This window comes from Lissotriton helveticus, chromosome 9, assembly GCF_964261635.1.
Source record: "Lissotriton helveticus chromosome 9, aLisHel1.1, whole genome shotgun sequence".
Taxonomy (NCBI): Eukaryota; Metazoa; Chordata; class Amphibia; order Caudata; family Salamandridae; genus Lissotriton; species Lissotriton helveticus.
Window position 1 is genome coordinate 919,640,978 of NC_136070.1, and position 12,419 is coordinate 919,653,396.

The 12,419-nt window shown below is 40.7% G+C and overlaps 1 protein-coding gene across 5 annotated transcripts in view; it reads right to left on the reverse strand.

The window, feature by feature from the left end:
* Positions 1-12,419, reverse strand: part of BICRA (BRD4 interacting chromatin remodeling complex associated protein) — a 478,150-nt gene that overhangs the window by 250,196 nt on the left and 215,535 nt on the right. The gene's annotated exons all lie outside the window — the stretch shown is intronic.

Genomic DNA, 12,419 nt, shown 5'->3' on the forward strand with positions numbered 1-12,419 from the left:
CAAACCTATTCCCTACGAAAACTCTTTAGGGAGTCAAAAGAGTCCAATAAGATAGCACAGACTATAGTATATTATCCATTATCTAATAAAATAAAAACAAAAAAAACATTTAAAGGGTCAAATACGATAAAACAAAAAACAATCGAAACCCCAACAAATTTGTTACCAGTTGCATCTCCGCACCCAGTAACAGCAAAAAAAAGGAGAACAAATGTCAACTGTCGTAAGCGGCAAAGAAAAGAAAAAACAGAGGTTTGAAAAACGGAAGGTCCGAAAAACAAGATTTCCAGAAATAATACCAACTGACAATTCAAAAACAAAGGAAGACCAGATATGTAACAACACGACGGAACAAAGGCAACAGTGCATGACCTCTAAGGCAAAAGTAGCACTTTCTCAACCTTTAAATCCCATCACCCCAATATTTTTCCCTAGGAATACAGATAAAGGATCAAAAACACAAAAGGAAAGTCAACAACAAACCCCATTGATGAGGGACATGTCTATCCAATCACAGATAAACCGTACTTGCAGAGTGGAAATTACAGATCTTTTTCCCTCAGGCGAGGACCCTCTAAATCGAGATAGAATAATAAATCTGCTCCAACGGATACAACCCCTACAGGTGCTAGCAAGAAATGACATCAAACAAGTATTTTTCCCAGACAAAAATAAAACTACATTAGCTGTTGCAGAATTCTGGTCGCCAGTCATCCCAGCAATGATATTTAAAGAAAAAGAGACCCTACATAAATGCGGATTTGACGTGGCACCTGTAAAAGGGGTAACAGGCCTGATACCAGAATTCCATTTAATTAAACAACACCATCTAGCACCAACCCGGCATATCAATAACAACCAGCCAAATTCCTACAAAGATGGCATCTCAGTCTCAATTATCAACGGAAAAAGGTGAAGCTGGGTCAAGAACAATCAGATTCAAGAAATAATTCCAACTGACAACTCATGGGCTTGGATCGCAGAGAACCTTAATAACAAAAAACTGGGACCTGAAATCAAGCGCCCTTTCTAGCCACGGTCTAACCATCTATTCCTGGAACATCGCAGGGAAAACTCAAGAAAAACTAGCAACAATTTCCCAAGATCGTACCGGGATCGTGGCCTTACAAGAAACCTGGACAACCACAAATTTCGACTTCCCTGACTATTTTGTGTATGATCTTCCAGCTGAACCGGTTACGCATGGGCACGCAAAAGGAGGGATTGCAATCCTTCTATCTGAAGATTATCACTGGGATCAGGAGATCATTCCTACGCATTCTAAGAACTTTCAATGTTTAAAAATCAAAATAGGGACCGACAAGACCAGAAGTTTGACCAAAATGCTTATCTTTAACGTTTATATTCCTCCAGGAACTAAAATGGACGCATTATCCCTAACCATATTCGAGGATAATGAAAAGGTGGTAGAAGAACAGAATTTCCCGCTGATGTTCCTTACAGGAGACCTAAATGGGCAAATCTCTAAAGATTTATTAGAAAAATGGGAGTCAGGAGAACATGATGAGGCCCAGGCAATACCCATTCCACAATTTCCCTCAGGAAGCAAATCAAATGAGAGGCAAAATCATTTTATCATCACTCGCTACCCTTAACGGAGTACTATTAAACGGCAACATCGAAGGTGACATCCCAGCTTCCTTCACAAGAAAGGGAGGACTCAATGCATCAATCCTCGATTATATGATCTGTAGTCCAGGTCTCTTCGAGTTAGTCCATAAACTCAATATCAGGTTCGAGAAAGGAAGTGACCACGCTATTCTTCAATTAGCAACAGGTGTAATATTGAAACGAACATCTCCAGTACATATAATGGAATCGCACAAAACAGTTTGGATAAATCCAGTCCAAGGCCGGGTAGTGTGGAATCCTAAATCCTTCGACAAAATCACTCAAGCAATCAAGAAATCAAATTTACTTTCAACCAACCAAAACATAAACCCAATATCAAACTTTGAAGCAGTGGCCAAGAGTCTTGTTAAACTATTACAGGAAAGTGGAAAACGAAGATTGACAAAAACACAAGGCAACAAAAGATCGGCGACAGAATCCAAGGCAAGGGAATTAAATAAATTAATTAGGGCGCAATTCCTGTACTTTTAAGGACACCAGAAAATTGGAAATCAATAAACTAAAAAATTATTGCAGAAGACACAAATTAAAAGAAAAACGAATCCTACAGGATAATAAATGGATCGACCTACAGATAGCAGCAAAAAGACAGGATAAACGTCCATACTGGACCATAATAGCACAAGAATCAGGAACAAAAAAAACGTTAAAATCAAACCCTGTCCCGCCTTTAGAATGGGAAACTTACATAACTAATTTATATAAAGTAATTAAAATTTCCAACTGTGACCTAATTACTCAAGCCAATATAGGACAGGATAAAGCTATAAACATCAACCATCTAACACCATCTTTAGTAGAATATTACATAAAAAAGGCGAGACCCTCGGCTGCAATGGGTCAAGACCAAATTCCTATAAAGGTTCTAAAGAACAACTCAAAAGAGTGGAGTAAGTTTTTAACACGCCTGTTTAACTGCATAATCAGTACAGGGGAAACTCCAAAGTCCTGAAGGGAAGTATAGTAATCCCAATTCATAAGAAAGGCTCCAGACTGCTTCCCGGCAACTACCAACAGATTGCTCTTCTTGATGCAACTGGGAAGATTTTTGCAGCCGCTGTTCTAGATCATCTAAAAGAATGGGCATTCTCAACCGGCTCCATTCCACTTTACCAAGCAGCATTCAGATCCAAACATTCAGTCATAGATAATATTGCAGTACTCCAAACAATACTAGAAAAATATGTGATCAAAAGATCGCAGGTAGTATATGCAGTATTTGTAGACTTTACCACTGCCTTCGACAGGGTCGACCGAGTTCAACTGTGGAGTAAACTCCAGAAAATAGGAATACCACAAAATCTTCTCCATTTATTAACATCATTGTACTTGGGGACTTGGTGCCAAGTCCAAATGGGGAGGGAGAAGGGCCTAACCTCCCCAATACCAACTCCAAACGACCTGCGTCAGGGGTGCCTCTTAGCTCCTTTATTGTTTTCTTTATATTTGAGTGATTTACCGGAAATTCTTAATCAGGTAAATAACCTTCCGCCGAAGATTGCTACTACTAAAATTCACTGTATGATGTATGCCGATGACGTAGTAATCCTGGACCTGACCCCATTCGGCCTCCAACGAAACTTCTCGGCACTTTCCAGATATACAGATGAAAATTATCTAATTCCAAATATCACTAAAACTAAAATTCTACCATTTACAAGAAAGAAGACGCATTACAAATATAACTGGTTATTAGGTGGAAAACCATTGGAAATTGTTAAAGAATACTTATATATCGGGAGAACGTTTACTCAGTCTTTGCACAACCAGCCTCATCTGCAAAAAATGGGCCGTAATGCAGATGTCCACTTAGGGGCCCTCCAAAGACTTTATTCATCCACTGGTCGAAGACAATTCTCCTCCTTGCTCCAGGTATATAATTAAAAAATTCCAGCAGTATTATCATATGCAATAGAACATATTCCAACAAAAGAATGGATGCAAATAGACATTAAAGAAGGAAAAATCCTGCGGAAGTTAACCAGGATGCCGCAAGCAGTTCCGGTCCAAGCTCTTAGGTTAGAACTATCGTTAGTCAGTTCCTACGCCAGAGGGATCACAAACATAATTAGATGGGCATACAACCTGGTTCATGCCGATCCAGGAACCCTTAGAGCCCTGTTAAAAACAGAGACACTGGAGAAAGACTCTCCAAATTATATATTTGGTAGAAACCTAAGCAATGCTTTTAAACTAACATCAGTTTCCTTAGAAATGTTAAAATCTTGGGACACCAGCTCAGCTGAAACTTTGCTTGAAGCACCTAACACCAAGGCTAAGCATGGAACTATATAATTAAACCACTAGGAACCTCCAGTACGATTCTCTCAGGCTGCACTGCCAAACTCTGAGGTTTGAATCAAATGAATCAATTACGTTATATTTACTCTCTTTTTCTTCGTAGGAATATAAGGAAGGATGCCGCGATCATCAAAAAACTTCACTTGTACCAGAGCGCGGTTACATGTCGGAAAAGGGAGGATGCTCTCATTTTTAAACAAACCCAGGGATTTGCAAGCCATGGTAAGAGCAGAGCAGTTTACGTTTAGAAGCATGTTAAAATCGTGGTAATATGTTTTGTTAAAAGAAGAAAAATTAAGTACTGAAGGTGAGGGGTATGATTAATGAGAAACTTAAATGTTCCTAAATGTGGGTTAGACTATTTTTCAACAGGCTTGTAAATACGTTTTTGTTGCACAACTGATTAATTTTGTCATGGTTGCTGAAGTGCTATTGAGTATTTTAGATAGTGAAACATGTTAGCCTTAAACTTTTATTTTGTGTTTGTAGATGCCCCTGACGAAGAGAATTTAATTTCTTGAAATGCATTGGGCTTCCAAAATAAAATCATGGCATGTGGAACCTACCTCGGACTCCTGAGCTTTTGTGAACAAATGTATGCTGTAAAATATTGAGTAAAATGAATTGAGCATGACATTAGAATTTAAGTGTAAAATGGACAGTTTAACTACGAAGAAAAAGAGAGTAAATATAACGTAATTGATTCATTTGATTCAAACCTCAGAGTTTGGCAGTGCAGCCTCAGAGAATCGTACTGGAGGTTCCTAGTGGTTTCATTATATTGTAACAGCGCTTAGAGACGAGCGCAAAGCAGGTATTGCACGCCATTAAGAAACGAAAAAGGAAAACACACGTTTAATACAAGGACTACCAAGGAGTGCATCTTTTCTCCTCAACCATAAGCATGGAACTAGACATTCAACACTGCTCCGTGCTCCCTATGTACAAACAGTACGCAGACACAATCGTTTTTAAAAAAACGCAACCATATATCTTTTTTAACTTAAATCATGGAGTAAGGCGAAGTATTATTCAAGTACGGCTAGGAATATTACCCCTGAAATCATATACCTTTAAGTGGTGATCAAAACAAGGAGTGACTAATTTCTGTGACTTATGCAAAGGTGGGGTGCAAGATCTAGAACATGCTCTGTTTGTATGTCCAAATGAGATCGTTGTCTCCTTGCTTTCAGAAAGGACCTGAAGACATGGCTTTTTAGGTAACAGTTCCTTTCTCTCTTCCTTTTGTTGTGTGGTTGCTTTTTGCTGTTCCTTTCTTTGCTAAAGCGCCGGGATGCTCCTCTGGAGTTGCCGTGCGCTATAAAAGAATTAAAGTAAAGTAAAAGTAAATGTAGCAGCCAGGAACAGATACATTACTCCGATCAAAACAAAATGTAATATAATTTCGGTCCAGATGTTGATTTCCCTCTCCAAAAGTCCACCCAATGAATTTGTCTGTATTAATATGTATAACTTTAAGTCTTTTTTAAAATTATAATACCGTGATAATCTTTTAACAAAAATTGTAATTTTTATCGTCGATAAATTTGTTCTCGTAAGAGAACGGAATCAAATAAATTATTATTATTATTATTATTATTATTATTATTATATTATAACTCTGTCTGGACCGGAGGATTATGCTCATCTTTCTTATTTATTTACTTCCAGCAGACATCAACTTAATATAAGTTACCTTTCCCAGAACACCCAGGGGAAAGGACAAGAAACAAAGTTCAACCAATGACAGTCCAATCCTTCCATAACAGTCTTGCTTCTCTAAACCACTCCCTCTTTCTATCCTGCTTCCAGTGAGATAAATCCCTTCCTTTTTATCGCTTGCAAGTATATTGAATTTGGTTAATCCTGTATTGGCTATTTAAAGCTTTTGTGCTTTGCGGATCCCCCACCGTGGGAGCGCAACTCGGCCAGTTTCAACTGGGTATGTAATACAGTAGTCTGGTGGTTTTAAGCATCGCTTCGGGGCTGGGCCCAGGCTGTAATTACGTGTCAGTGTCTGTTGGGTGCACGGCATGTTGCTGCCCCAGGGCATAGACCCTTGTCCTCATGCCTCGCATGACCCCAAAGTCATTCTGGTTCACCCAGTGCCATATTCTACCCCCAGGGCTGACAAAATAAATAAGGACTATCAGTCCTTTGAGCTCTAAGCATTCTAAAAATAATTTCTGTCATACCCAGTTGTTAAATATGTCCTAGGGCTCTTAAATATATTATTTACTGCCCTGCCTACTTGGTGTGATCTTGGGCAATATACTATGGAAATGGAGAGTGAATATTTAGGAGGAGGAGTCTGTTACGGTCCTCCAGCTAGATGACTAGTTCTGCGAAGCGGTGGATGTAACCATCCATCATGCGTTGGACTCGGCTGTGGAAGTCGTATGCAGCTGGCTTATGCTTTCCCAGGTCCCCTGAATTTGTCTCTGGATGCATCCCGCTTCTGGAATGTTTGCCAGGTTCCGGACCAGGTGCAGCCACGCCTCTCCAAGCGCAAATCAGACCCTGGCATGAACCTGGGTGCCCTTGAAAGGCATAAGGCTTTCCTTGCACGCCCTATCTCATCGGATATGGGGTCAACTCTGGACGCCTTATGCACCCCAGACGACCTGTTTGCTCACCCATCCCCTCCTGATGGGGACGATGACTATTCCTATGGGGATTCCAATGATGAAGCTGGCCCTTCATGCCCTTGGCCCATTCCCTCCAGTTCAATCGCCCCAGACGCAGTCGATCCTTCGGATATTTTGGACCCGAATGATCTAATACACCATAGGTCAACATAGTGGTATCAGTTTCCTAAGCTAGGCAATTATGGGGCAGACAAGTCTCCGGAAGCCACTAGAAACTGACCTTCGGGCCCGACCCATGCAGCAAGATAGCCCACATGCCAGAAATAGACACCTGTATGGCTACTTTCCTGCAAAAATACATACAAGACACAAAGAAGGGTAATGACAGTTCAAGGAAGTCCTTCCAGGACAACCTCCTGGATATGGCAGACCGACTTACAAAAATATTGGAAATTGCAGAGTGGACAAATGCCATGGGATCGAATATCTCCCCAAAAGATATTTCAGCATGGGCACAACATACTGTCATCTTCTTAGGCAACGCCGATTGCGTGTTGTCCACACAGTGATGCCGCTTTCTACTCGCATGGTTCTTCCCAAACTCGGGGCTTTATCTGCCACTGAGGCTGGGGTATTATCTCAAGGAGGACTTTTTGGGGACACTTTTGTAAAGGAACTCTGCAAGTTTGTGGCCACCTCCACATCTCTTCGCTAGGCTTATGCCTCAAGAAAGAAAATGTTTCTCCACCACATTTTTGCCAGGCCGGCCATGCCAGAGGGCGGTCAGTCCTCTGTGTTTATTCCCAAAGCCCTCCAAGAGAGCAGAAGTACTGGTAGAATTAAGACCAGTCCTGCTATGGGGAATTCTTCCCTACCAGGAGGTCACAGTGGTGTTGCTACGCAAGGGGCTCCTCCAGACGGCAATTCCAAGCAGCCCAGTCCAGTAAGTGTCTGTCTCACTTCACATCAGAAAGTGGGGGGGGGGTCATTTAGCTTTGTTCCTACACAACTGGGAGGCTATAACCTCCGATGCCTGGATTCTGCCAACAGTACAAGGCTTTCAAATAGATTTCTACGCTTCCCCAGTTCAACTCCCACATTCACAGCCCCTGGTTTTCATACAGGCTCAAACAGCCTTGATCAACAGGAGATCACTGGTTATTTGCCTATTCAAGGTTCTCCAGTGAGGGGGAACATCCGATGATTTGTAAGATCATAAGGATATCTGTTTGGCTTTGCAGCTGGAACCGTATTACTCCAAGCTTTGGAATGTTAATGAGATCTTAAATCGCTTTCGTTTTTGACAAAAGAATGAATATTTATCCAGGAAGGAGCTTTCGGCAAAGCTTGCGATGCTTCTCTGTCTTGTACCTTGTTGCAGAGTGTCAGAGGTGAGACCACTGGCAGAGTCTTTCCCCACAGGGTGCCACTTTCCACATTTCCCGGAGAATTAAGTCCAACTTTAAATTGGTGTCCTATCCAGCTTTCTACAGATTTCCCAAACACTGTGTGGTGGGATGACTTAAGGATTCAGAAAGTATGACGGAGGACATTCACCCCTGGTAAGAGACTATTGTTAATTTCTCTAAAGAAACCTTTCAAAACTGTCTTCCCCCGCCATTACTCACTGGGTCATGCAAGAAGCGGGCATTAACCTATCTCAATTGGGGGCATATTCGGTGAGAGGAGCATGGCCTCTAAAGCCTTCTCTCTAGGGGCAAGACTAGATAACATTATCAATGCAGCTGACTGGTCTTCGGGCTCAATGTTTAAAAAGCTTTACTTCAAACCAGTGATACATAGGAAGTCTTTGGTGGTGTATAAGCTTTGAACGAGCATAATCCTTGCATCCAGTCCTGACAGAGTGAAAAAATTCCAAGCATTCATAAAGGAAAGTTTTAATTCTATTAAGGACACGGAGGCTAGGATTATGCGTTCTGTGAATATTGTCCCAACCCTGCATTTTTTCAGGAGTTCTCATGCACAGTGTACTATCTTCTTCAGAGAAAGCTTTGTGACGTATAAGTAAATTTGGATTACCTATTCTAATGGATTTCTGAAGTTTCTTCTGTGTTCATTATAGTATATATATATATATATTGGTAACTAGGTTGGGTTTTCTTATGCAAGACATTGATGTTGATTCCAATGTGCAAGTAGTTTTTTCTGGTAAAATTTTGGTGCATCCCTTCTAGGGCACCACAGTAATGTGACTGTTTTTCATAGGTGCTGATTCCGCCAAAGGAGAATAAAAAGGAAGTGTCTCTTATGCCGCACTCAAGAAAGAGGAAGCGGCTTAGAGAAGGCGGAGTGTTATGGAAGGATGTGGACTATCATTGGTTGAACTTTGTTTGTAGTCCTTTCCCCCGGGTGTTCGGGGAAAGGTAGTTTATATTAAGTTGAAGTCTGCTGGAAGTAAATAAATAAGAAAGATGAGCATAATCCTCGCCTCTGTGTCCTAATAGATTTAAAATGTTCCATTATGAATGCTAGGAAATGTTTAATTCTTTCAAATGTATTCGGATATTATTTTCAATAGGCAGACAACATTGTGTTAATTCTGGTTAGTTTGAGTTAAATGACCAAAAAAACTGCTCACATACTGAAAGTGTAGGCAAGTGCTAGTGACTGAGCAAGGATCCAAGAAAACAAAACTTGCTCAGAGCAATCTTTCATTAACTTTTACTAACCGTTGAAACTATGGATGAAACAAAACTAATATACACCAGACACTGAAACATGGGAGAAAAAGCTTTATGCATGCTTAATTAATGTGGCATAAAGTGCAACAGGACTAAAACCCGCATTAATTTGGAAAAATGCTTTGCGCATGTGCAAACCATAATTACATAGAGGTAACGTGACTAACCCGCTTTGAGAGGGAAAAACTCTCACGAATGCGCAAGAAGGACTAACGTGGTCTTGAGGCACAGCATGCTCGGCATCTGCTTGAACTTAAAAAAAATCTGCTGCTGTTATTGCTTTTGCTCAGAGAAAATAATAATAACATGGGATAGAGTAGAAGTGGGGGGTGATCAGTGAGAATTTTATGTTTAAGAAAATAACATCTGTTTATGATTCTTTTATTAATAGTATGAATTTGGGCCTGTTATGCCTATGACAAAGGGAGGAAAATGGCGCAGGACAACGAGTCGCGCATGCTCAGTGGATTCATAATGTGACCCGATGACCGAAAAGCTGAATAGCGGCCAGACACCAAGGACAGAAAACTTGGGAAAGAGAAGAGTGTATCACCCGTCTATGTAGCCTGTATTGAATGAACTATTACAATGGCAACAATATATGTATGGGAGAGAAAATTATGAATGAGCTAAAGGGGAAGTGTTTGCGAGACAATAGTACCTTAATCACTCATTAATATGTCCGCATAGTGTGATGAAGACTCCCCTAGCCCTGTCCAATCACATTTCATATTTTACTAATATTTGTAACTATTGAGGGTGGGACATGAAGAAATAAAAATTATAACTAGAGTAACTTAGAAGTTCGGAGAGAGACCGAGAGCGCAGCATCAAGAGAATCAAGGGTCAAGCCCGATCAAGCTGCTGGAGAGAGAGAGGGCGAGAGAGGAAGAAGAAGAGAGCAGACTGGATAGATTCAGATCCGAATAACAACCTGATTAGATTCGAAGCTTCCGGAACAACATCGAGAAGGGAGAGAGTGTAAGAGAGGGAAGTGCAAAATGCGTCGGGTTTGTAGAGAAGTCAAGTAAGTATTTGCCCTGTCCTGATCCTATCCTATAGTCTGTGTCTCCTCATTCTAATTCAGGGGACCCCTCACCAGTCCTTTGGCCAGAGGGGTGGTTTTCAATCATTTTAATAGGTAAATATTATTCTGTCTCAAAATGTGCATATTCTTTTGCAAATATAGTTTGTTTTGTGCCTTCTGTCTCTACATCTATCCACTCTTTGCATTTGATTTGTTGAATGAGTTTTAGGTTATTGGATGTATTTGCTAAATGAATTTTTCTCTCCCATATGAAGAATGTTGGAGTTTGCACTGTGAATTTGTATTAATGAGCGTTCAATTTATGACTGAAGATTTTAGATAAAACGTATTAATCGTATCCAGAGTCCGTGGTTATTTCAGGGAGATCTGTGAATTAGTTAGATAACTGTTAATATCACTATTAACTAACTCAACTAATGGTCCATCAACGAGAGGAAAAAGTGTTGATGTGTGAAGAGTAGTTAGGTATTAAATATTGTTCCAAATAGTTTGGGTTTACAGCAAGTTAACTAATCAGAACTTAAGTGAATTATAAAACTTGACCCCCAGCGGATTTGCCAGGGAGTGTGAATGAAAATTTTGAGTAAATGTGTATAGGCCCCATTGAAATATTTGGTTTATAAGGTATTTTTCATCCCTAGCCTTCCACTAGAACACTAGTGTACCAACAATAAAAAAAATCCTCTTTCATACTAATATCAATTCACCACCCAGGAACATTTAGAGAGAAAACTAGCTTTTGAGTTGCTTGTCTGATCCAGGAAATACATGTACAACTTTCATTGCACCAGGAAGTCGGACACCTGCAGTCCCCAAGTCCTACCCTAGTCTGACAATCTGCAGAGGGTCTGATGACTGCCCATGCACACCACCTTACCAAACAACTGGGAAGGCCTATAACAACTCTTCACCCTACTTGACTACCTAGGAACGTGTCTTGAGGGGGAAAAAACAGCTGCATAACAGAAGCACAAATTGGCTAAAAATCCAGGTCACATTATCACCTCAGGGTGAATGACAGATCTACACAGCAGTACAGCCATGGTGCATGCCTGCTTTAATGGTGGGTACTTCACTCACACAGACTATCCCATCTTTGCAAACAATGCTGGAAAACATCAATAGCTGTGCGATTTATAATGCTTTTTACACAGGATACCTACCCAACGATACTAGAATTAAATGACCAAATAATTTAATGGTGCTGTTAGTAGCGCACACAATGGGAAGAATTACTTTCATCCAAACTGAAATGGACTGGACTGCTCTCAGGTGCCCACTCTCCTAAATAACTTCTATCCATTTTTAGTTTTAGGCAATCCCGTCTTGAGGAAGTGCCTTTATCTTTTAACTAGCATCAGTTCCAGGTCATACTGTCAATCATGACAATTTTTGGAAGGCCCTTAACACATCAGTTTAACCTCTACCGCGCTACCACGTTTTCCCGCTGTGCGCTGGAATTTCAAAAATGCGCGGTTTGTGACAAAGCCAGCTCGTCATCCGCGTAGCGCAGGTTACGCCCATGACGAGCTGGCTTTGTCATCAGCGCTGAAGGGGTTAAAGCCAACTCAGAAAAAACTAAATTGGCTCCCTCGTAGTTCATTGTACAATGTCTTCAGCTTTGCATCGTGTAATATAGTTCCTATCACTCACAATTTTACCATTATGATGACTTGAGGAGACTGCCACCAAATCTCTCACCTAGTGTCATAGGAGAGGGAAAAGTGGAGAATGGTGTAAGAGAGAAACTGAGTTGAGTGTGAGGAAAAAGTGCATTAGCGGTTTAAAAAACTGTAAGCTGGGGAGGTGTCAAACGTTTTGCTTAAACTGTTGAAGGCTCTACATGTTAATGATTTTTCAATGTATGGAGGTGAATATGGTTATTTATGAAAGCAGGGGAGGTACACAGAAATTTCAAAAATATGGGAATCATGCAGGAATTACAACGGGTTTGCTGACGCACTGAGGTGGGACTATAAAATGCATAATGGGAACAAGAAACAAGCAGAGTGGGGATGAAATTCGACATTCAGCATTCATAGAAGGGAATGATTTTGAAATGCCTCTGTAGTAATATCCATCTCTCTACAGCCTAGCTTGTCAATGGATTTGAACAGAGATCTATTG